The sequence below is a fragment of the Ovis aries genome, chromosome 13 (genome assembly GCF_016772045.2).
Source record: "Ovis aries strain OAR_USU_Benz2616 breed Rambouillet chromosome 13, ARS-UI_Ramb_v3.0, whole genome shotgun sequence".
Classification (NCBI taxonomy): domain Eukaryota; kingdom Metazoa; phylum Chordata; class Mammalia; order Artiodactyla; family Bovidae; genus Ovis; species Ovis aries.
This window is the reverse complement of record NC_056066.1, coordinates 46,220,957-46,247,911: the sequence shown is the minus strand read 5'-3', so window position 1 is coordinate 46,247,911 and position 26,955 is coordinate 46,220,957. Positions and strand designations below refer to the sequence as shown.

The 26,955-nt window shown below is 45.2% G+C and overlaps 1 protein-coding gene across 8 annotated transcripts in view; it reads right to left on the bottom strand.

Moving 5' to 3' along the window:
* DIP2C (disco interacting protein 2 homolog C) overlaps positions 1-26,955 on the bottom strand; it is a 308,773-nt gene that overhangs the window by 174,525 nt on the left and 107,293 nt on the right. The window contains exon 1 of one of the 8 annotated variants that reach the window (XM_060397585.1): positions 25,858-25,880. The exons of the other annotated variants lie outside the window; for them this stretch is intronic. The gene's annotated coding sequence lies outside the window, so the exon portion shown is untranslated. Of the gene's footprint in view, positions 1-25,857; positions 25,881-26,955 lie in introns of those variants that run through there. 8 annotated transcript variants of the gene reach the window in all.

The following is a 26,955-nucleotide window of genomic DNA, read 5'->3' as shown; positions in this document are numbered from 1 at the left end:
AGGGACTATTCCAATGAGTCGGCTGTTCACATCAGGTGACCAAAATACTGGAGCTTCAACATGAGTCCTTCCAATGAGTATTCAGGGTTGATTTCCTTTAATATTGACTGGTTCAATCTCCTTGCTGTCCAAAGGACTCTCAGGAGTCTTCTCCAGCACCACAGTTCGAAGGCATCAATTCTTTAGTGCTCTGCCTTCTTTAAGGTCCATCTCTCACAACCATATGTGACCACTGGGAAGACCATAGCCTTGATTATATGAACTTCTGTCAGCAGAGAAATGTCTCTGCTTTTAAACACACTGTCTAGATTTGTCAAGGTTTTCATGCCAAGAAGTAATCATCTTCTGATAACATGGCTGCAGTCACCATCTGCAGTGATTTTAGAGCCCAAGAAGAGGAAATCTGTCACTATCTCCACCTTTTCCCCTTCTATTTGCCATGAAGTAATGGGGCCAGATGCCTTGACCTTAGTTTTTTTTTAATATCTGGTTTTAAGCCAGCTTTTTCACTCTCCTCCTTCACCCTCATTAAGAACTTCTTTAGTTCCTCTTCATTTTCTGCCATTAGAGTGGTGTCATCCACATATCTAAAGTTGATGTTTTTCCCACTCATCTTGATTCCAGCTTACAACTCATCCAGCTCGGAATTTCTCATGATGTGCTCAGCATATAGGTTAAATAACAGGGTAATGACAGATAGCCCTGTCATACTCTTTTCTCAATCCTGAACCAATCAGTTGTTCCATCTGCTGTGCTGTGCTTTGTCACTCAGTTGTGTCCAACTCTATGCAACTCCGTGGACTGCAGCCCGCCAGGCTCCTCTATCCATGGGGATTCTCCAGACAAGAACAGTGGAGTGGGTTGCCATGCCCTCCTCCAGGGGATCTTCCCAACCCAGGGATCAAACCCAGGTCTCCCAAATTGCAGGCAGATTCTTTACAGTCTGAGTCACCAGGGAAGATCGTTGTTCCATACAGCATTCTAACTATTGCTTCTTGACCAGCATACAGGTTTCTCAGGAGACAGGGAAGATGGTGTGGTATTCCCCATCTCTGTAAGAGCTTTCCACAGTGTGTTACAATCCACACAGTCAAAGGCTTTAGCATAATAAATGAAACAGATAAGCACAGTACTATATAAAATAGGTAACTAGTCAGGACCTACTGTACAGCAGAGGGAACTTTAATCAGTACTCAAAGACCTATATGGGAAAAGAATCTAAAAAAGAGTGGATGTAACTACAACTGATTCACTGTGCTATACAGCAGGAAGCAACACAACACTGTAAATAAACTGTGTGCTAAGTTGCTTCAGTCGTGTCCAACTCTTTGTGACCTCATGGACTGTAGTCCGCCAGGCTCCATGGTCCATGGTATTCCCCAGGCAAGAATACTGGAGTGGACTGCCATGGCCTCCTCTAGGGGATCTTCCCCACCTAGGGATCAAACTCACATATCCTGCATTGGCAGAAATAAAAATTCACTTGCTGCTAAGTCGCTTCAGTCGTGTCCGACTCTGTGCGACCCCATAGACGGCAGCCCACCGGGCTCCCCGTCCCTGGGATTCTCCAGGCAAGAACACTTGAGTGGGTTGCCATTTCCTTCTCCAATGCATGAAAGTGAAAAGTGAAAGTGAAGTTACTCAGTCGTGTCTGACTCTTAGTGACCCCATGGACTGCAGCCCACCAGGCTCCTCCATCCATGGGATTTTCCAGGCAACACGAGTACTGGAGTGGGGTGCCATTGCCCTCTCCGAAAATTCACTTAGAGGGGAAAAATATCTAGGAGTCTCTCTCGAGTTAGGACTCACACATGCCTGTCCTGTGAACCTCTGCCAGATCTATGCACCTTTCCAGGAAAGCAGCTGTGCAAGTCCTGTTACCTATTTCTATGGGTATGGACATGGGCAACCCTGACAGTAACCTTGCAGGAAAAGACCTGCAAGGATTAAATGTGCCAAACTTTTTTTGCCATGGAGATGAAACTAACTATGATTGCATTTCTTGCCGCGCTATCAAACTAAGGGCCATCTGGACAAAAGAAACTTTCTTTTGCATAGCACTCAGGTAACACCTACGTGTCCACTCTTTCTCTGTAGGAAGAAGAGCAGTTAGGTTGCTATGTAATACAGAAACTAAGAATACAGGTTATGAAACAGAACTGTGTCTAATACACTCACATATACAATTTAAGATCCTATGAAGATGGAGCAAGGCCGATGAATCTTAGCATTAGTTACATGATTACACACATTAAATGCAGCATCCTCAACATTCTAAGAGAGCAATACCAGCCAAATAAGTTCTGAGTTTCTTTTTACACTGAAATACAGTCTACAAACCACAAAATCTTTTAAAGTGTAAAATTCAGTAAGTTTTAGTATACTCACAAGGTCGTATAGCTCTCACCACTAATTCCAGAATGCTGATTACCACTCCCAAAAGAAACCCTATAGCCCCCAACAGTCACTTCTCATTCCTCCCTCCCCCAGTCCCTGGCAACACTCATCTACTTTGTCTCCACAGATTTACCAGGAGTTCTGGATCTTTAATATATGGGATTACACATTACATGACCTTTCCTGTCTGTCTTTCACCAAGCATGTTTCCAAGGTTCATCCCTTCTCAAGGCTGAATGCTATTTCATCACACGAATACAGCATATCTAGTTTCATCCATTCATCAGCTGGTAGGCATCTGGGTCATTTCTACTTCTCCACTATTATGAATAATGGTTCTGTGAACCTTCTTGCTTTTGTGTGGACATATGTTTTTCCTTTTCTTGAGCTTATACGCCTAAGAGTGGAATTGCTGGGTCATATGGTAATTCTTCCCTGTTGTCTTCCCTCATGACTCAGAGGTAAGAATCCACCTGCCAGTGCAGATGCAGATTCGATCCCTGGGTGGGAGGAAATGGCAACCCATTCCAGTATTCTTGCCTGGAGAATTCCATGGACAGAGAAGCCAGGTAGGCTACAGTCCATGGGGCTGCAAAAGAGTCAGACACAACTTAGTGACTAAACAACAGCAACAAATGATAATTCTGTTTAACTTTTTGAGAAACTGCCAAACTTTTCCAAAGCATCTATATCCCATCGGCAGTGTATGAGAATTACAATTTCTCCACATCCCTTTCATCATTTGTCATTGTCCAATACTTTGATTACAGCCATCCTAGTGGGTATGAAGAGGTATTTCATAGTAGTTTTAAACTGCATTTCTATAATGACACATTATATTGCACATGTTTTCACGTACTTTTTAAACCAACTGTGTATCTTGTTTGGAGAATGTCTATTCAAATCCTTTGCCCATTTCTAAATTGGGTTAGTTTTCTTATTGCTCAGTTGTAAGAGCTCTATGTATTCTGAATATCAGACCCTTAACAGATATATAACTTGCAAATAATTTCTTCGACTCTGTGGGTTGTCTTTTCACTTTCTTGACGTCATTTGAAACACACACATTTTAAGTTTTGATAAAAGTCCAATTTATTTTTTTCTTAGGTGACATATCTTGAGAAACCATTGCCTAATTTAAGGTCAAAGATTTCCACCTATTCCCCCCCCCCCCCCACTGCCGGGGCAGTGAGTAGTTTCAGCCCACAAGCTGACACTAAGAGCCCCCAAGCACTTCCATACACAGTTTAATCTGATTAAGAGGAATTACTGTTTTTACCGTTTTATAACTGAAAACTCAGATCCACAGAACTGATGAATATACTCTCCCAACAGAATCCCCAAAATATTTTTCAAAGAGAGAAATTATGAGCATGTATGTGTATATATATCTCTCTCTTCCCTGGTGGCTCAGATGGTAAAGCATCTGCCTGCAATGCGGGAGACCCGGGTTTGATTCCTGGGTCGGGAAGATCCCCTGGAGAAGGAAATGGCAATCTACTCCAGCACTCTTGCCTGGAAAATCCCATGGACGGAGGAGCCTGATAGGCTACAGTCCATGGGGATGTAAAGAGTCGGACACGACTGAGCGACTTCACTTCACTTCACATGTGTATATACATGTACATGACATACATACACATTTATGACATAAACAAAACCACACACTGACACACCCCTCACTTGCGCAGGGATTTCAGGGCTCATTTCCCCACTTGCAACCACACCTCCACTCCCTGCTCTGCTTCTGCAGCTCCCTGGGTCTGGACTGCTCGTTCCCCCTTCAAACGCACTCCTTGTAGGGTGAGAGTGTGACTGTGGCTTACAGAGTGCTCTCATACGTGCTGCTGCCTGTCACGACACCCAAGGCCACTTCTCCCCACTCCCATGCCCGCACACACCGGCATCCCCTCCAGCACCTGTCTTCTCCAATCCACACGTGCCAGTCCATGCCCCCAACAGGGGAGCAGGATGAGAGGGGGAAAGACAGTTGTGCTCAACTTCCAAAGCGCTGTTACCTGAAGCATCCAGGCTCTGAGGCCCACCGGTGAGCACACTGGAGGGTGCTGCGCTTCCAGAACACACCCAGAGAACAGGCAGTTGGTGGATGTTTGAGGGGGTTCTCAGGACGGCAAAGGTGGAGGTGTCCTCCAGAACCCTCAGACCCTGGATCAGGCACACCTGCACAGCTTGGCTGGGAGCTGAGTTGTATGTGACATTTTAATTGAAACGTTGTGCTTAACTTTAAAGAAACGTAGCAGATTAGGCCACTGTGTATACATTTAAAGCATGATGCAAATATAACACACCTCTGAGACCAGAGTACAGGCAGAAGGAAATACAGGGCAGCTCAACTCACTCAAAAAAGTGTGAGTAAGGAAAAAATGATTGAGGATTAGAAACAAACAATCCTTATGGTTCATCTCTCTAGTTTCCACCCAGATGGGAATGGGGGAAAAGGAATGTAAATTATAGAGTCAGAAATGAAAACCATTCAACTGTACTTATTACTTGATGGAAAATAAGAAATCCATCAGGAAACACCATAAGCAATGGTTTCATCAATCCTCTAATTAAAAATCCACCTTTTTGCAAAGTTAAATCAATCATTTACGTATGCACACGTTTGTGTGTGTGTGTGTGTACACAAAGGTTTTTCATCACTGATTCACAACTCCCTACACGTGTTCTTAAACTCTGCGCTAATCACCCCCACTCTGAGGAACTTTGAACAACTAGATAAACTACCCACTTAACATGCTGAGAGGGGCACTAACAGTTGTTAGACTCTCCCCAAGAGCAAGTCACCCTGTTGGAAAGCATGACACACACATGCATGGATAAAGGCCCCACAATTAAAACTGAACTGTCTATGCTAGCAGACAGGAAATGTGGCACATGAAAGGGAAACGCTAAGACACTCAGACATCACCCAGGACCACCAAGCAAGAGGCAGTGCAGGCAGCTTGCTATCAAACACCAAGACTCTCCCAGAAGACCCTGAGGGGCCTGACCCCACGATGGGATGTTCCCTTTCTCACTGTCCTCCCTCCCACTCCTCAGGTGCAGATCTTCACCACAAAACAAAGCATCTGTGAGACAGATCACTAGCACAGCCACAGACAGGCAGACACAACAAGAACACCTGCCTTTAAGAGCAGGAGCCACATACACACTCAACACTGCAACCTTATCCAGCACCGGCCTCCCTTCCAGAGCCCTGCTGGCCTCGCAGGGCTCAAAGTCCATGACATTAAAAGTTCGCTTCCTCATCTGCACTAACTGCATTTCAGGTGCTCAGCACCATGCGCGGACAACTTAGAAACACATTCCCATCACTGTACAGACTTCTATTGAGCACTACCATCCCATACACTGAAGCTACAGATGTTGGCCCTCTTCCCACATAAGATAATCAGAGCCGTTACACCATCCGATCTGCACAGACTTCATCTCAAGTGAGACAAGGATCTGCAGAGCATCCCCATTCCACTCCCACACTAAGAGTTAGCAGAAACCTGAACTTCTAAGCCCCTCAAATTCCAAGGCCCCTCCACTTGTCTATATATTTTTTTAATATCTTTAGCATCTGGGATAATCACAACAGATAATCAAACATCCTCAGGACATTTGTTAACAGGGAAGAAAGGCAACTCAGGCCCCTGACTCACACCCACCATCGCTTCCAGCTCCCTCAGCTTCCACCTCCCTGCCCAGGTACCAGCTCTTTCCTCTGTCCCCTTCCCTCCATTAACCTTCTCAAAAGCTTTCTTGCTTTTAGGAGGGAAAGGACCTTCCTCTAATTCCCATGTGTGGGTGTTCTCAGGTGGAAGCAGCTGTGGCACGTCTGTGAGGGATCTGGGGCCTAGGGAAGGAGGGTGTGTCTTAGTGTGACACTATGGACCTTTGTCGGCAAAGTAATATCTTTGCTTTTTAATACACTAAGTTTGTCAGCTTTCGAAATCCAGCTTACACAGAACACTGCAGAAGTTTGAGTTCAAAATTTTAAGGATGGCATGATGATTCAGAATTCACATAAAATTTCAAGTCACTACCTGTATTTTTCATTTGTCCATTCATTCATTGAACAAGTGTCTCAAGTATTTGCACCCAATGCTGCAGAATTGAAGAGTAAGATTTGGTTCATACCTTCAAGAAAAAGATAGTACACACACAAAATTATACACATACACACACTTATAACTACAATACAACACAGAACCAAAGAGAACCTTTAAAAGGTTACTTAGGAAGAACTCTAGAAGAGGAGGAAGCAGTCACTTCCACTTGCAGTAGATAAGCACTGTTTCTTGGAGGAAGTAACATCTACAGTGAGACCTGCTTTTTGTTTAAATTTTGGTCTGATCAGATAATGAATTACCACATTCTAATGTCATCTATATAAAACACACCACTGTTAGCGGAGATTGTAAGTTACTACTGAATAACTTACATACTTCCTGCCACCTCAAGGTGACATTCCAGGGGTTCAGGGGAGTGGCAACATGGGTTTCCCTTGCCATTGCCCTGAGGTCTTGAGAAACAGAAGGGGATGAGGCCCTGTGCATCCTTCCTCCTCCTGCTTCCCCACCGGGCAAGGGAACAGAGGATGTGCTGTTAGAAATGGTGCAGAACCAGGGCTCTCAGTGTGCAGACTAGAACCTTTCCACCCAAAAAAAGGAAGCACAACTTTGAGGAGAGACCGCCGTGGACTGACAGTTGGCAGAGAGGTTTTCCCTGAGAAGCGTGTGCCTCCAGAAGGCCAGTCAGAGCAAGAACCAAGAGCAAAGTGCCTAGGTGATTTCTGAAAACTGGGCACAGTGGAATGACAGTGGAGGGGAAGTACAAATGACATGACAGCCCCAGGACAGATAGGAACTGGGAGGGCTGGAGACCCCTGGGACATAGCAATTTCATCCTTTCCTAACTGGAAAACCTGGACAACTACTTTAGGCCTTAAAACCAGGACACAACATCCTGGCAGGGCTGTGATGGGACAGTGCTGACCTCGTGCCCAGACACCTCATTGTGCCTGGACACCCACGATGGCGACTGGGAATGATGTCCACACACGTTCTTATGCTGTATCACACAGGCAGATGGCCCTTCTTATGCATTAAAGACACATGCTCTGGGCTTCCTACTTAAAACATGGAGATCAAGGTACAGAAATGTCACAAAGAGATTGTAGACAAATATTTCCAGGATTGCATTTAATATATTTACCTTGGGTTTTTTGCATATTTTTCAAAATAATGACCTGTAATCAACTAGAGCAAATTCAACAAAGAAAATAAGGATAATGAATGCAGAAATGCATGCCCACTAAAGGTAAACCATGGCCTCTTTCCCCACATGATACTCAAATTTTAGTTTATGTTTACATCAATATTTCATTGCTGCTCAAATTACCCCCTCACTGAGATGCATCCAGTTGAGCCTATTCCACATTCTTTCTTATTCTTAGTTTTTCTGTTGCACTTTCAAAATCCAACTATTTTATCAGAAATGCAAAATAATTAAAGAAACAAACATAAAAGTAAGATGCCAACAAGTCATGCAGTCACTTTCATGGCCTCCCCATCACTCTTCCTAGAAGCTATCAATCACACTGTCAAACTCCACCACCCTGACGTGAAGGGAGCTCACTCAGAATAGGCCTCTGAGGAAAGCGTCAGACTCCGGAAGGCAATAGTGCCTCAGCTTTGCAGTCAGCACCCCCCACTCCCACCCGGCCCTTTTTACTCCAGACTGCTGCTCAGGCTCTGCCCCAACCTGCCACTTCCTTCTCCCCCAGCTCAAGCCTCATGCATGTCCTCAACCCAACCAGACTCTCCCTGCGAAGAAGGTCCCTACAGCCAACCAACCACTGCCCATCTCCATGGATGATCTTCAGGAACTTGAACACACTCAGCCTGCTCAGGCTAATGTCAACCTTGTGCCCCAGAAAACTATCTCAGAAGTGACACCGCCATCCAGCTGGCACCCAGAGCACACCTGGGAGTCTCCCCAACGCCCTGCTGCCCTGCCACCAGGTAAACAGACGAATCTGCCCACCCGATGGCCCTCCTCTCGTGCCAATCTGGCCCTCCCGCAAGTCCACAGCTGCAACTCCCCTTCAGGACATCCTGTCTCCTGCCAGGGTCTCTGGGACAGGCCCCACCCAAGCCCCCACTCCCACTTTATTAAAAGTCCACTTTTTATTGTAACATCAAACAATTATAGAAAACCACCCCAAACCAGGGCTTCCCTGGTGGCTCAGATGGTAAAGCATCTGCCTGCAATGCAGGAGACCCAGGTTCAATTCCTGGGTCGGGAAGATCCCCTGGAGAAGGAAATGGCAATCCACTCCAGCGCTCTTGCCAGGAAAATCCCATGGATGGAGGAGCCTGATAGGCTACAGTCCATGGGACCCACAAAGAGTCAGACACGACTGAGCGACTTGACTTTACTTACCCCAAACCAATCTATGCCCTAATGAATTATTTTAAAGTGAACCTTCTAACCACAACCAAGATAAGAAACAAATCCTGTGACCCACCCCAAAAGCTCACACAAGGCCTGGCCCAGTCACAGCACCTTCCTTCCTCTCCCTGAGAAGCATCCTTATCTGATTTTTGCAATCAGCACCCAAATACCTGTCCATTTTCCCTTTCATTCTCTATGTTGTAGTCAGATTATATCAACTCCCCATTTAAAATCCTTCCAAGGCTCCACTTTAAGAAAATGCCCGAAGTCCTATACAGCAGAGGAGCCAGATGCAGGAAGGCCCCAGGACCCACTCCTGGAGCTCACTCTTGCATAGTGCCTCCCACATCATGACAGACCAGTGCTCTCTCACATCCTGGCTCTGGGGAAGCCAGCCGCCCCACAGTTGGGAAAGGCCAGGGATGAGGCCCTGAGGCCTACCACCAACAGCCCTGTGAGGGTACCATCCTGGAAATAGGATATCCAGCCCCAGGCAAGCCTTCAGATAAGCACAACCTGGTCAGCACTGGGACCACAACAAGAGGACCACAGCCAGAACCACCAGTGTAGCAAGGCTGCTATGAACCTATGACCTGCAGAAACGGTGTGACAATGAATACTGGTTGTCTGAAGGTAATCTGACACACAGCCACATTAACTGATACACACAGGCTCCAGGCTCTGTGTGACTGGCCCCTGCCCATCCTTCTAGTCTCATCCAGAATCACCCATTGAGCTCCCTTCATACTAGGAACACTACACTCCTCTTAGTACCTCAAAGCTTGCCAGATTTTTTTCCATAGGATATTTTAAAACATGATAAAACATTCACAATATAATGTTAAGCGAAAAAAAAAAGCAGTGTGCAAAGTACACCATATGATCCTACATGGGTAGGTATGCACCACTACCCAGATCAAACTGCCAGCACCCAATGGATCATAGGAAAAAGAAAAGAATCTCAGAAAAACATCTACTTCTGCTTCACTGACTACACTAAAGCATTGATTGTGTGGATCACAACGAACTGTGGAAAATTCTTCAATAGATGGGAATACCAGACCACCTGACCTGCCTCCTGAGAGATCTGTAGGCAGGTCAAGAAGCAACAGTTAGAACCAGACATGGAACAACAGACTGGTTCCAAATTGGGAAAGGAGTACATCAAGGCTGTATGTTGTCACTGTTTATTTAACTTATATGCAGAGTACATCATGCAAAATACTGGGCTGGATGAAGCACAAGCTAGAATCAAGATTGCCAGGAGAAATATCAATAACCTCAGATATGCAGATGACACCACCCTTATGACAGAAAGTGAAGAGGAATTAAAGAGCCTCTTGATGAAAGTGAAAGAGAAGAATGATAAAGCTGGCTTAAAGCTCAACATTCAGAAAACTAAGATCATGGCATCTGATCCCATCACTTCATAGCAAACAGATGGGGAAACAATGGAAACAGTAACAGACTTGACTTTATTGGGCTCCAAAATCACAGCAGATGGTGACTGCAGCCATGAAATGAAAAGACGCTTGCTCCTTGGAAGAAAAGCTATGACCAGCCTAGACAGCATATTAAAAAGCAGAGACATCACTTTGCCCACAATGGTCTGTACAGTCAAAGCTATGGTTTTTCCAGTAGTCACGTATGGATGTGAGAGTTGGACTATAAAGAAAGCTGAGCACCGAAGGACTGATGCCTTGGAACTGTGGTGCTGGAGAAGACTCTCTGAGAGTCCCCTGGACAGCAAGGAGATCAAGCCAGTCCATCCTAAAGGAAATCAGTCCTTCATTGGAAGGACTGATGTTGAAGCTGAAGCTCCAATACTTTAGCCACCTGATGCGAAGAACTGACAAACTGGAAAAGACCCTGATGCTGGGAAAGACTGAAGGCAGGAGGAGAAGGGGACAATAGAGGATGAGATGGCTGGATGGCATTACCAACTCGATGGATGTGAGTTTGAGCAAGCTCCGGGAGCTGATGATGGACAGGGAAGCCTGGCGTGCTGCAGTCCATGGGGTTGCAAAGAGTTGTACACGACTGATCGACTGAACTGAACTGACGCACAGATACACACACATCTGTGTGGAAATTCTCCAAACTCTAACCATTATATTTGGCTGCTCACTCCATCAAGACTGGTTGTTCCCCCTGTAGCCCACACATGCCATCACACATACCAGCCCTCCACCTGCATCTCAGTACACCAGCTGTGCCTTCTCTCCATTAAATTTCCAGCAACCAGCAGTAAATATTTATTAAACCAAGGACTTGCCCATGGACAATCTGAAAAACTGTTGTTAAACAGGATCTAAAATTTTTATCAGAGACCATACTATTGTTTCCTCAGTGAATCCTGTGGAACTTCTAAACGTTTGGAAGGACTGTCACCAAGAAAACCAGAAGGCTCAGTGTAAGGCACTTGCGGCCACCGGAGCTCTAACGGAAGGCTCCAGGTTCAGACGATGCAAGCATAAATAACAGTGACTTTGTTTTGACACTTGCCTTTTGTACTTAAAAGTGAAAAACAAGATATAAAAGTAGTCCACATAAAATTCCCTGTATTTCTGTAGTAACTGGGCTCTTTCCCTCTAGGTTTCCAGCCAAGTGTTAAGAAGGGACAGCTGGGATGTGTCAGAGTCTGGTCCCGTGCCATAGTGGAAAGGGGACAGAGAGAGTCTACTAAGAGAGATGGAGAGAGACAGGCAGAGAGGGAGATGGAGAGGTGAAGAGGGAGAGGCAGAGAGATAAAGAAAGACAGAGAGTTAGAGAGCTGAGGAGACAGGGAGAGAGACAGAGATGAAAAGGGAACGAGAGAGAGAGAGAGAGAGAAAGAGAGAGAGAACGCACGAGCAAGCAGCCTGAGGCAGGGAGAGCAAATGCTCCCGGGCAGCATTCCATCCCCGGGGGTGACCCAGGGCCGGCACCATTGCCAGCACAGCTGGATTACACACCAGGACTGAAGTAACAGAAGTGCTTCAGTTCAGTTCAGTTCAGTCGCTCAGTCGTGTCCGACTCTTTGCGACCCCATGAATCGCAGCACGCCAGGCCTCCCTGTCCATCACCAACTCCCGGAGTTCACTCAGACTCACGTCCATCGAGTCCGTGATGCCATCCAGCCATCTCATCCTCTGTCGTCCCCTTCTTCTCCTGCCCCCAATCCCTCCCAGCATCAAAGTCTTCTCCAATGAGTCAACTCTTCGCATGAGGTGGCCAAAGTACTGGAGTTTCAGCTTTAGCATCATTCCTTCCAAAGAAATCCCAGGGCTGATCTTCAGAATGGACTGGTTGGATCTCCTTGCAGTCCAAGGGACTCTCAAGAGTCTTCTCCAACAACACAGTTCAAAAGCATCAATTCGTCGGCTCTCAGCCTTCTTCACAGTCCAACCCTCACATCCATACATGACTACTGGAAAAACCATAGCCTTGACTAGACGGACCTTAGTCAGCAAAATAATGTCTCTGAGGAGCCTAATGCTTGAGATTAAGGTAGGTCTTGGTTTACTCTTTTCCTCATACAATTTTCTATAAATTGTAAAGATAATCCATGTTGTTGTAAGACATACTATTACAAAATATTAAATATAAAAAAAACCAAATCACACTTGAGAACTTGGGCCAGATGCTGGGGCTCCCTAACAATAGCAAACAGGACAAGAAAAACTCCCTTCGTTCTCTCTACCAAGAAATGGGCTCAGAGAAAATTACCAGGTTACAGAGCCAACACAAAACCCTGTACCTTCCTTATTGTTACTTGAAATGAGAAGGCGTGAGCCATCTGCATAATTTAATCTGTTATGCTTCATACAACACTAAAAATTTACCCCCAAATCTGACAATCTATTATTCAGAAATACGTGTAAAGAAAGATACAATTTTGTGCTTGTAAACTACCATATTACAGACAGTACTCATCTGCATGACTCTGTATTACTCTTGATCTACATTAATTTAAAGAGGTGAACCATCATAGCCCTCCTAGCATAAAAAAATCTGGGGAGGCTCTAAGCCCCTCTACCCAGGGCACACGGCCGTGGACAGCACACAGAGAGGGTGGGAGATGGGGGTGACTACAGTTCAGAATTGGCCCTTGCAGCATATGCATCAGTAGGACATGAGTGACCAGGAGATGGGTCACAGTAAGGCCCCTGTCATCTGTCAACATTTGGGTGAAAGATCTTCATTAGCAGAGGGGAGCTGGGGTAAATTACTGGTGTTCTATGAAATGACCCTTTACACAACGATTCTTGGTACTGCTTTTTATTTACACATAATTCCAACAAGTTCTCACTATTTGGTTTGGCTTTTCATGAAAACATTTGTTTTCAGTGTTTACTCTAGATAACCTTTGCAGAGGGTTTATAAGGCTGTTTTCTTGGGGGGTTTTGCCCTATTAAACAGTTTTTTTCCACCTTCCATCATTTACACTATTCCAGAAGTGAGTATTCCTTTTAGATAGACTGACACTATAACACACACACAGACACACATGCATTTCAAAGTCCTCAATTCATAATTTGGTTACTTATAAGCCAGCAAAAATAGGGCAGCCTTAATACAAATAAAGCTTGAGCTCACACACAGAATTCTGGAAAATAGTTCTTTACTAAGAAATGACTGTGTCACTCATCCTTGTTTATCAGATGACCCTACGAATCTGTCACTATTACAGGACAGAGGACAGCTCTCAGAGTGTCACTGTTCTAGAGGAAGGAAGGAGCCAGGGAGGAGGAGGAAATAGAAACAATAAAAGATCAACACTGGTAATTGCTAGGGTTAAGAGGATGGTGCCTGGAGTTATCACTTCAGATTAAGTCCTCAAGACAACTCTTGAGTTGATGAAATTTAAAGACAAAACACCCAGAGCTTCAGACAAGGGTCAAGGGCAGGAACAAGCCTGGCTGGGCCCAAGCAAGGGTCAAGGGTCAAGGCATGGCCAGGCTCTGTCAGACCGCCATGGTCAAGGAAGTCACTCTTCCTCAATGTGAACCTGATACCTTAAGGTGTGTCACTGACACAGGTAAGCATAAGCTAACATTTCAGAGATCAATGATTTGCCAGATAGTTACCTGTACGGCATGAAGACGGTTAAGTCTCTCCCAGCTCTGAAACTCTGGGATATTCCTCTATCAACAAACGGTCACTCTACAGAAAGCACTTCAGCACAAAGAATTCCACTGCTATGCCAAGGTAGGAAAGCCCTAACTTTGTCTCTGGGAAATATTATTTTTCTAAGTTAACTGAGGCAACACTGGAACAAAATAATGACAAACATCAGATAACCTACTTGACCGATTTAACAGTTCCAGCTGGGTAACTCACTCCCCTTCGAGGTTGTCTTGTTACTGAGGTGAAGGAAAGAACCAGAATAAGCCCCAGCTTTGCCAGGAGAAGACTCAGCTATCCAGGAGCATTCACTGAGACCCTGAGGAGGTTACTTATCTCTTCAACTTCCTCCTTGGTAAGGAGAGTAAAGCACTGAACAAAACCTAGGATTTCCAACAGAGTCTGAAAGAGACTTTAAAGATTTTTAAAGTTAAATGGGAATTACACATTTGTATCTATGAGCTCACACAAGCTAAGTAAAATTTTTCCTCTTCTCTAGAATTATAATCGACTGGGTGCGATAGCACTGATCATATTTTATGCTGATCAGAAGATCTCAGGCAGTGATGTGTCTGGTCTGAAGCACCAGATGCTGGAGATGACAAGCAACTGGGAAAGCAGCCTAGCCTAGATGGCCTGGTGTTTATGGGGGAACTTCAGAAGCAAGAGCCAGAAGAGCACGTTCTGTGCTTCCTACACAAGGTGCTCAGCAAGGAGGTCACAAGGCTGCAGGTCAGGACATGCCGGCTTCGGTGCTGCTTGGTGCACTGACTATCTTGAGCGGAAGGCACCCGAAGGGCAGCAGGTGCAGAGGGAGCTCTGCCTGAACCCCCTCATCTGCCAGAACACAGGGTCTCCATAGGAACTTAGTATCACAAGTCTCCTCCCCAGCAGCTTCACCACCAGGAAGACTGACTCTTGTCACAGGAGAGGAGCCTAGAAGTGGCCCCACACAGAGACAGACTCTGTCACAAACTGGCATGCTCTACCCATCCTCCCAAGCCCCTCACCTTCCCTAAAATTTCTTCCTCTGCCCTAAGAGTGACTCCCTACCTTCCCTTCGCCTGTTAGCATGGTTTTCATGTGTGAATTCTAAGCCACCTCAGGAGTCACTCATTTCCCCCAGGGTACCCCTTATTTCTACTTGAGATATGAATGCTAATAAACTTATGTTTTTCTCTTGTTAATCTGTCTTCATCATAGGAGTCTCAGTTAAGAACTCAGAAGGGTAGAGGGAAAATCACTTTTCCTCCCCTACAGCATCAGCCAGAGACTTTTTAATTCAGGAGGAAACATATTAGCCCCAAAAAAGTGCCACTGTGCCAGAGCCCCAGATGCTCTGACATGGCCAGGATAACTGGCACCTTCATAGTAACAACAGCAAATCCTATACAAAGTTCCAGCAGCAGCCCAAAAGCCAAGATTTCAGTTTGTCCTTTGGGGAAAGTTCCAGCAGAAGAAATCCCCTAAACAAGATGAGCTCACGACTCTGCCAGTGAAGCGGCTCATGGTGTCCCTCCTGTCTTGGTGCCCACGCACCATGGTCCCTGGACCCTCCTGTCCCCATGCCCTCCAGCATGTTTAGCCCCACCTCAGGGGATCCCCTCACAGGGAGGCAGCAGACAAGCAAGTGTGGCTACAAGGCCTGTAGGAGCTGGGCCCCGGGTGTGCCAAATGGAAGCCTAGCCACACCAGAGGAAATAACCACTCACTGGACCAATGACCAGAGACACAGAAAACGTGAGACTCTTATCTATGCCCTTGACTAAATTCTCCTCCCTGTTGGCAGCCTCAGTCCACTCAGTGCCCCGTCTCTGTCATGACTAAGGCTTCTGGAATCCAGACAATTACCATTTTTGGAAGCTCAGAGCCCTGTGAGGCAAGTGGTTACTGAGCACCTACTGTGTGCACGGCACAGGCAGGGCTCCTTTGAGACTAACACCTGTGAGGAGAGGACACACAGGCACAAAGGAAGGGCTCTGCCTCAGAGGCAATATCAGGAGGTGGAGCAGGAACTCAGGGAAGGGAGAGGCCTGGAAGACAAAGCAGTCAGTGGCTGGAACAGGATACAAACAGAAACAGAAAGCCACAGTGACATGTGAGTCCTACAAACACTAATCTTTTCAAGGAGAATACCTACCTCACTGTTAATTAAGAGTTATCAAGATTTGAATTCTTGAACCACTTGACATACCAGCATGCAGGGTTCTCAAATGTCCCACTTCCTGGCAATCAGTCCTTGAATCAATCTTACTGAAGAAGAGCCACTGTTTCCTCGAAATGCTACTGGTTCCCAGGCCAGTTTTCACAGTAAACTTTCCCTTGCTAAAAAAAATCAGTAAGTGACATATGTAAACACTCAATAACTTCCAAAACGATCAGCTAATTTAAGAAAATGTTAATTACTGGGGGGGCTCCCCTGGTGGCTCAGATGGTAAAGAATCTGCCTGCAATGCAGGAGACCTGGGTTTGATCCCTGGGTCCAGAAGATCCTTTGGAGAAAAGAATGCATACTCACTCTGATATTCTTGCCTGGAAAATTCCATGGGCAGACGCAGGCTACAGCCCATGGGGTTGCAAAGAGCTGGACACAACTGAGCAACTAACACACACTTTTACTACACCGGTTACTATCAACAACCACCACCAGTCACTTTCTGGTATTTTTTCATGTGTGTGTGTGTCCATTTTCTGAGGCAGGGATGGCTCACAAACGATAAGAGGAGGTAATTATGCTGCTGGATGAAAGTCTCCCAAAACAAGACTGACAACCAACCTCTGGTCAGGGGTTCCACCCCCTGGAGGAGACGTTCCTGCACAGGTCCAAGTGCGCACATACTCTCGCTCATCTACTGGCAGACCCGCACCTCACAGGGCTTCTTATTTCAAAGTCTCAACACTAAAAGCTCTTAAACTTGACCAGCATCACAAAGTATTTGTCAAGGCTTGTTTTCGTATTTTTTTTTCTTTAGCTTTTCCTGGAGATTACCATCTAACTATTGCAATGGGAGTACTCAGACAGAGGGGTGACAAGCTGGTGGCCCAGCATTTACTTTAAATTTCCCCAGATCCTGCACCCAGAGCCTGGCTCACGTCCTAGTATTGTCCTTGGAATCACACTGAACCTGAAGACCATCTCCCTGAGAAGAGCATCTCTACAATTAAGTAACCACAATACCTAAAGATAAGCCCTTCTAGACTTCGTCTGCTGGGAAGGGCAGAATCCTCATTCCAAAGATGAGGGAAGATTCCACAGAAACAGGGTTGGAACTACTGGCAAGTTCATGAATCCTCTTCCCTCCTGAGAGACTCTCTGCTTTATTCTCTTCTAGACATTATCAAGACCACACACCCACACATTGCCACCAACACGAAGATGTCTTCACAATCTGCCAGGTCTTCTGAGGTATCTGAGGATACTTCTTGCTGCTGTCTGTGTCCCTGCCCACTTGTTAGGTCATGTGCTCTTTCTAATTACTTCTCTTAATGGACTGTGGCCAGAGAAACCAGACAATCAAGATTATTATAATTTGAAAATAAACAATGAACTGAAAGTTTAGTTCAGAAGGACATTACCTTCAACAAAGATAAGTTTTACTGCATGAAATCAGTTACATCTTTTGTTACTCAAGTTTTCTTTTCCTTTCCCAAGGTTCTCAACAATAATCCTAACAGTTAAGTCCCACTTACAAAAGGAGTGCAACAGGCTACTTTCTGATGTTGAGAATATAGAGAGGCATCAGAGAGCTAAAGAATTCTCTCTGGTCAACATCATCATCAACAGAATAAACTTTAAGAAGCAACAATTCTCCTGTCCAGAAAACTGAGCTCACTTGAGAACTAACGCAACAAATGTGCACTTGACAAAGTTCCTTATGCATATTTTTGCAATTGAATTATTTTAAGATCTACAAAGGTTCAAATTTTAAAGAAAAAAAGTCACTTTTTTGTAGAGAAATGTGATTTATCATTTTTATAATTTGTTTCATGTATATGAAACATGAAGCAGGGGACTCCTACCTGATAAACTGTCAAATCTCTACCAAACACACAAAATTCCATTTTTAACAGTCACACTCATTTTTTTCACACTATATACGTATGTATATATTACGGCCGTAATTTTAAATTGGCATCCCCAGAGAACTTGTAAATTAAAACATCATTTAACTGCTAATGTTCTACTTTAAACATTTACAGCACAATCTGTATGAACAGTTTTGCAGAATTCCTCACTTAAATGTATTTCAAACCATTTTCTCTTGCTTCCAACTAGCTTTTCAAATTTTCATTAATAAATAGTCCACCCAGGAATATTCTAGAAGCTGAGAAGATTGAAGAGTGAATATAATCATGACAGACCAAGAAGACTAGAATCAGCAGTGATGAACAAAAAAGAGCCATCTGGTGATTTTTGACTGCTTGTAAGGTATAAATACAGTCATGATTCACACAGACTTGTGTACAACCTTAGGAAAAGCCCACCACCTGGCACGGTCTGCACCAACCTGCAGGCATCTCCTGCTGAGACTCTTCTCACCTGCTGCCTGTGTACCACTAGGCCCCGGAACCCACTGGACACAGGTACACAGGGCACTGCCTCTGTACCAATCGTACCTACCACCCCAGTATTCAGATGTCCTTGTACTTCCCCAAATTCCATGTCAAACACTTAATTCAGCACACACATCACTCAGGGCTCACAGGCCACTGAGAGCAGCCAGACTGCTCTTCCTGGAGCTCCCCGCATGCTGGCTCTTCTCAAATGGACTGTTCGCAGGTCTGCTCTGGGGTTGCTGTTCTTTTCTCCATCTCAGATGAACATAAGCATTCATAAAGACTGAAAGCAGTGACTACTTTATATTTGCTCTTTCGTGACAGTAACAAACACTTTTCAAATTTACTGAATCCTAAAAAAAAAAAAACAACAAAAAACTCAGGCCAGTATCATCTGTATGTCTATCCCATAAACCTCCCCGAAAATAATCGAATTTACCAAACTAGGTTAAATCGATCGCCAGGAGAAAACGACAACACAACTATGTTAAACCTGTCTCGAAATCTAAGTTGAGGGTTAGCAAACTAGAGCCCGTAGCCCAAAAAACCAGGTGTCCAGGAGTCCCCAAACTGCTCAGTTACAGCTTATTCAAGCTTTGAAACAACGAAAGAATTGGTCCCTGTAAATTAGTCTGAGTGGACCTATTACAGGGAAAAGAATTTTCAAAGTTGAGAAAACACTAGTCAGTGCAGTTCACTCACTCAGTTGTGTCCAACTCTGCGACCCCATGGACTACAGCATGCCAGGTTTCCCTGTCCATCACCAACTCCTGGAGACTGCTCAAACTCATGTTCATTGAGTCTGTGATGACATCCAACCATATCATCCTGTCATCCCCTTCTCCTCCTGCCTTCAATCTTTCCCAGCATCAGGGTCTTTTCCAATGAGTGAGTTCTTCGCATCAGATGGCTAAAGCATTGGAGCTTCAGCTTCAGCATCAGTCCTTCCAAAGAATATTCAGGACTGGTTTCCTTTAGGATTGACTGGTTGGATCTCCTTGCAGCCCAAGGGACTCTTCAAGAGTCTTCTCCAACAACACAGTTCAAAGGCATCAATTCTTCAGCACTCAGCTTTACTTATGGTCCAACTCTCACATCCATGCATCCTGGAAAACCCATAGTTTTGACTATACAAACCTTTGTGGGCAAAGTAATATCTCTGCTTTTTAATATGCTATCTAGTTTTGGCATAGCTTTTCTTCCAAGGAAAAGCTTTTCATTTCATGGCTGCAGTCACCATCTGTAGTAATTTTGGACCCCAAGAAAATAAAGTCTCTCACTGTTTTCACTGTTTTCCCAACTATCTGTCAAGAAGTGATGAGACCAGACGCCATTATCTTAGATTTTTGAATGCTGAGTTTTAAGACAGCTTTGTCACTCTTCCCTTTCACTTTCATCAAGAGGCTCTTTAATTCCTCTTCACTTTGTGCCCTATGGGTGCTGTCATCTGCATATCTGAAGTTATTGACATTTCTCAAGGCAATCTTGATTCCAGCTTGTGCTTCATCCAGCCTGGCATTTCACATGATGTACTCTGCATATAAGTTAAATAAGCAGGGTGACAATATAGAGCCTTGAAGTACTCCTTTCCCAATTTGGAACCAGTCTGCTTTTTCACATCCGGTTCTAACTGTTGCTTCTTGACCTGCATATAGATTTCTCAGGAGGCAGGTCAGGTGGTCTGATATTCCCATTTCTTTCAGAATTTTCCACTGCTGCTGCTATTGCCGCTGAGTCGCTTCAGTCGTGTCCAACTCTGTGCAACCCCATAGACGGCAGCCCACCAGGCTCTGCTGCTCCTGGGATTCTCCAGGCAAGAACACTGGAGCAGATTGCCATTTCCTTCCCCAATGCATGAAAGTGAAACGTGAAAGTGAAGTCACTCGGTCGTGTCTGACTCTTTGCGACCCCATGGACGGCAGCCTACCAGGCTCCTCTGTCCATGGGATTTTCTAGGCAAGAGTACTGAAGTGAGGTGCCATTGCCTTCTCCGAGAATTTTCCACAGTTTATTGTAATTCACACAATTAAAGGTTTTAGCATAGGCATTGAAGCAGAAGTAGACGTTTTTCTGGAATCCTCCTGCTTTTTTCTATGATCTAACAGATGTTGGCAGTTTGATCTCTGGTTCCTCTGCCTTTTCTAAAACCAACATGAGCATCTGGAAGTTCTCAGTTCATGTACTGCTGAAGACTGGCTTGAAAAATTTGAGCATTACTTTGCTAGCATTTGGGACTGGAATGAAAACTGACCATTTCCAGTCCTGGGGCCACTGCTGAGTTTTCCAAATTTGCTGGCTTACTGACTGTAACACATTCACAGCATCATCTTTTAGGATTTGAAATAGCTCAGCTGGAATTCTATCACCCCCACTAGCTTTGTTCATAAGGCCCACTTGACTTCACATTCCAGGATGTCTGGCTCTAGGTGAGTGATCACACCACTGTGGTTATCTGGGTCATTAAGATCTTCCTTGTACAGTTCTTCTGTGTAGTCTTGTACCATCTAAAATGGAATCTGCTAGGATGTCCTCTAACTGATGATGGTAAAACTATGCATAGAACAAAAAGACTCAGATGAACAAGTTTATTATACAAAAAGCAAAAATGTAGGGTGTCGAAGGACCATAGTATTCATTGTATTGTTTACTAGCAGGTGTGCTGTTGGAACTATTTTGATCTCTCATGTTTTCTGGAAGGAACAGGATCATGTGAACTTCACTAACTCTGAGGACAAGACTACATTCAGGCTTTGGTCTCCACCCCTCAATCATGGATCCTGCTTCAGCCCACCTGTCCCACATGGCTGGGAAGTCCCACATGCAGTTAAGGGACCACCACAGGGCACCCTCATGTGTTTCCCCTCTCAGGTCTTGGTCCTCTTTAAACGCTATTACCCATACATATTGCCTAGTATTTTCTTTGAGGTGCAAAGAACTGTAATTCCACCTTGGCTAGAAGCTGAAGTCCCTGTAACAGATTAAGCTACAGGGTAGCCTAGAGCTAAGGGTACCAACTTAGAAGGAAGGCACTTGTGTTAAAACCTGTCACTTCACTTTGTCATCTATTGCAAGTGCCCTTTCAGCCTCAATTTCCTCATCTATAAAATGAAGACAATATTAGTATTTCCCTCTTGAGGTTTTTTTGAGGATTTAGTGAGTCAATACACCTAACCACTGAGAACACTGCCCGACACAGAGTATTTGGACCAAATACTGGTGACATCCACCCATCTGCTTCGGCATTTCACAAGCATATAGGCATAAACAAAAACACCAGGTATTTTCCAGCCTGACCTGATGGAAAACTCAAAACTACCAGGCAATACGGTCATTCTATTCTCTTTTTGACCTTCCCTTTTATCATATTCAAGCAAGATTACATCACAACTAGGTAAGCTCAACTGTCTACTGCAAAACCTTGAAAAGCAAAGCCTTTTTAAGGATGAATAGAATTTTAAAAAAAAACACTTCTTTGATCCCCTTACCTGTCACAAATTTCACTTCTTCTATTGAAAGAAGGCATGAGGCTGCCGTACCTGCAGGTGTGGGACTGTGACATCACTCCTGGAGGTGGGGCAGTGGGGTACGGCATCAGAGAAAGGGAGCTCAAGGACACCCCTACCATGGGCAGCTGAGCCAGCTCAAGTCTGTATTCAACCCTGGTCAGCATCAGGCCCCCAAGTGCTCACAGCAGACAGAGTAGCATGTCTTCTGTCAACAGATCAGGCACGAACAATTGCAATCACATACTCTGTGCAGAGCAGCACTGAAGTATGTGCATGCCTCCAAGTGTGAAGAGAGTTTCATCCACTCAAGGACCAGTTCAGTTCACTTCACTCACTCGCTCATGTCCGACTCTTTGCGACCCCATGGTCTGCACCACACCAGGCTTCCCTATCCATTGTAGTAGATATAATGGTCATCTGAGTTAAATTCACCCATTCCAGTCCATTTGAGTTCACTGATCCTAAAATGTCGATGTTCACTCTTGCCATCTCCTGTTTGACCACTTCCAATTTACCTTGATTCATGGACCTAGCATTTCAGGTTCCTATCCAGTATTGTTCTTTATAGCATCAGACTTGACTTCCATCACCAGTCACAGCCACAACTAGGCGCTGTTTTTGCTTTGCCTCTGTCTCTTCATTCTTTCTGGAGTTATTTCTCCACTCTTCTCCAGCATATTGGGCACCTATCGACCTGAGGAGTTCATCTTTCAGTGTCATATCTTTTGCCTTTTCATACTATTCATGGGGTTCTCAAGGCAAGAATACTGAAGTGGTTTGCCATTGCCTTCTCCAGTGGACCACGTTTTGTCAGAACTCTCCATTATGACCCATCCATCTTGGGTGGCCCTACACAGCATGGCTCATAGTTTCATTGAGTTAGACAAGGCTGTGGTCCATGTGATCAGTTTGATTAGTTTTCTGTGATGGTGGTTTTCATTCCTCTACCCTCTGATGGATAAGAATAAGAGGCTTATGGAAGCTTCCTGACGGGAGAGACTGACTTGGGAGGGGTGGGGTGGGGACTGGGTCTTGTTCTGATGGGCGGGGCCATGCTCAGTAACTCTTTAATACAATTTTCTGTTGATGGGTGGGGCTGTGTTCCCTCTCTGTTGTTTGATCTGAGACCAAACTATGGTCGAGGTAATGAAGATAATGGTGACCTCCTTCAAAAGGCCCTGTGCACTCACTGCTGCACTCAGTGCCCCCGACCTTGCAGCAGGCCACCACCAACCCACGCCTCTGTTGGAGACTCTTGAACACTCACATGCAAGTGTGGGTCAGTCTCTTGTAAGGTCACTGCTCTTTTCTCCTGGGTCCTGGGGTGCATAGGTTCTGTTTGTGCCCTCCAACAGTCTGTTTCCCCAGTCCTAAGTAAGTTCTGGTGACTCTATGGTGGGGTTAATGGCAACCTCCTCCACGAGGGCTTATGCCATACCCAGGTCTGCTGCACCCAGAGCCCCTGCCCCTGTAGCAGGCCACTGCTGACCCATATCTCCACAGGAGACATTCAAAGGCAGGTCTGGCTCAGTCTCTGTGGGGTCTCTGGGTCCTGGTGCCCACAAGGTTTTGTTGGCGCCCTCTGAGCATCTCTGGCAGGTGTGGGGTTTGATTCTAAATGTAATTTCACCCCTCCTACCATCTTGCTGGGGCTTCTCCTTGCCCTTGGATGTGGGGTAACTTTTTTGGTGAGATCCAACATTCTCCACACAGTAAGTCACTATCTGGACTTTTAAATAATCTGTATTTGACATGAAGTGAAACTGCCTTTGACTAGAATCAGACCAGAAAAATTTTCCTTCTTAGCTCTGGCTTTTTAAACAACGCATAAGGATTAATCAGTTTTTCCAAGTGTAAAGGCATCTGAAGTTCAAGCTACGATGATGGAGGACTAGGATGGGGAGACCACTTTCTCCCCCACAAATTCATCGAAAGATCATTTGAACGCTGAGCAAATTCCACAAAACAACTTCTGAATGCTGGCGGAGGACACCAGGCACCCAGATAGGCAGCCCATTGTCTTTGAAAGGAGGTAGGACAAATTACAAAAGATAAAAAGAGAAACTAAACAGTTAAGGATAGGCACCCGTCCCAGGGAGGCAGTCGTGAAGCAGGAGGTTTTCAAACACCAGGAAACCCTCTCAGTGGCAGGTCTGTAGGGAGTTTTAGAATCTCAGAGGGGAACATAACCAGGATGAGGAAAAAAAAAAAAAAAAAACCCACAGGTTACACACCTAACCGCAACTCCCAGCAGAGTAGTAGCCCAGACACTCGAGTCCACCAGCAGCAAGCAGGGGCTGAACAGGGAGGTGCAGACTGCACTGCTTAGGGTAAGGACTAGGCCTGAATGCCCTGAGGACAATCTGAGGGAGCTAACGTGAGATAGCAACCCAAACTGTGAGGTAGCCAGAGAGAGAGAAAAAAAGAAAAAGAGAGAGAACTTTCTGGCGAAAAGCTCTAACCTAAGGCACTGCCGGCCCGCTCACAGAACAAAGGGCTGAGCGAATACCAGAGGAGAGCTAGCCAGCTGCGGACTAGCCGGAGGCAAAGAGGCAGGCGGGCAACAGCCAGAGTCGGAGGGCGAGGGGCAATCTCGGCCCCAGAGACAGCATCCTGCAAGCAGGTTCCCAGTTGCTAACCAAGTCTTCCTGGGATCCTGGACGGCTGACATCTGCCAGGAGGGCCGCAGCCAGAGATCACATGGCACAACTGAGATAATGCTCCCACTATGCAACCAGGAAATCAAGTGGCTGGAATCGGGGAGGTGATAAGACACACCCCTCACTTGCGGAGAGTGCAATTGCCAAGCACCTAGTCACCTGAGCTGCTTGGACCTGGGAAGGGCACAAAACTCAGGCCCAACCATGTCTATGCCTTTGTGGAGTACCTGAGAACCTGAACCTGAGCAGCTTAGACCTGGGAAGTGCACGCAACCCAGGGCCCGCTTTAGACAGTTCCCCTACAGAGCGACCTGGAGCCTGAGCAGTGTAGACTGGGAAAGCACACATGCCATGAGCAGGGGCAAACTCAGTCTGGCCCAGGCACTGCAAACACTCCGCACACACGCCAGTAATATTTGTTTGCAGTGTTCCTCCCTCCCCACAGCACAACTGAACAAGTAAGCCTAAATAAATGACCACCTTCGCCCCCTGGTTTCAGGCAGAAATTAAGACACTGAAGAGACTTGCAAACAGAGGAAGCCAAAATACACAAAGAAGAGGGAACTGCTCTGGGAGTGACAGGTGCAACAATTAAAACCCTGTACGTGGCACCAACAACACTGGAAGCAGCCTAGAGCCCTTGAGAAGAAGTATAAGCTGGAACAAGGAACTATCTGAAACTGAACTGACCCCACACTGCCCTCAACAGCTCCAGAGATACTCCTAGATATATTTTACTTTTATCATTTTTAAAAATTTTTTAATGTCTTATTTTTAAGTTCTTTATTACTCCTTTAATTTTCATTTTTATAACCTACTATTACCTTGCCAAAAAAAGACCCTATTTCATATATATTTTTTATAATTTTTTGTGACTTTTTTTAATATTGTATTTTTGAGAGTCTAACCTCTACTCTAGATTTTTAATCTTTGCTTTTTGGTATTTGTTATCAATTTTGTATCTTTAATAATCCAATCCTCAGTACCCATTTTTACTTAGGAGTGTGATTACTGGCTTCATTGCCCTCTCCCCCTTTTGACTCTCCCTTTTCTCCCTCAGGTCAAATCTATCTCCTCCCTCCCCCTTCTCATCTCAACTCAACTCTGTGAATCACTTTGGGTATTCTGGGCTGTGGAGAACACTTAGGGAACTGATTACTTACTAGATCTGTCTCTCTCCTTTTGATTCCCCTCTTCTCCTCCTGGTCACCGCTATCTCCTTCCTCTTCTCTTCTCTATGTAACTCTGTGAACCTCTCTGGGTGTTCCAGACTGTGGAGAGCACATAGGGAACTGATTACTGGCTAGACTGCTCTCCTCCCTTTTGATTCCCCCTCTTCTCCTCCTGGTCACCTCTATCTCCCTCCTCCCTCTTCTCTTCTCCATGTAACTCTGGGAACCTCTCTGGGTGTCCCTCACTGTGGAGAATCTTTTCCCCATTAACCTAGTCATTTTATCATCAGTACAGTATGGATGGAGAAGTCTTGAGGCTACTGTAAAAATAAGACTGAAAACCACAGGCAGGAGGCCAAAATCCAAAAGCTGAGAACACCAGAAAACTCCTGACTCCAGGGAACATTAATCAACAAGAGCTCATCCAAAAGCCTCCAGACCTACACTGAAACCAAGCTCCACTCAAGAGCTAAAAAGTTTCAGAGCAAGACATACCAAGCTAATTCTCCCACAATGCAGGAACATAACCCTAAGCATTAAAATACAGGCAGCCAAAAGTCACACCAAACCCACAGGCACCTCAAAACTCACTACTGGACACTTCACTGCACTCCAGACAGAAGAGATCTAGCTCCACCCACCAGAACACAGGTGCAAGCTTCCCTAATCAGGAAACCTTGACAAGCCACTCATCCAATCCCACCCACAGGGAAGAACATCCACACTAAACAGGAACCAAAAACTTCCAGCACACAGAAAGGCCACCCCAAACACAGCCATCTAAACAAGATGAAAAGAGAGAAATATTCAGCAGGTAAAGGAACATGATAAATGCCCACCAAACCAAACAAAGAGGAGGAGATAGGGAGTCTACTTGAAAAAGAATTCAGAATAATGATAGCAAAAATTATTCAAAATCTTGAAAACAAAATGGAGTTACAGATAAATAGAATGGAGACAAGGATTGAGAAGATGCAAGGAATGTTTAACAAGGACCTAGAAGAAATAAAGGAGTCAATCAATAATGAATAATGCAATAACTGAGATCAAAAACACTCTGGAGGGAACCAACAGTAGAATAACTGAGGC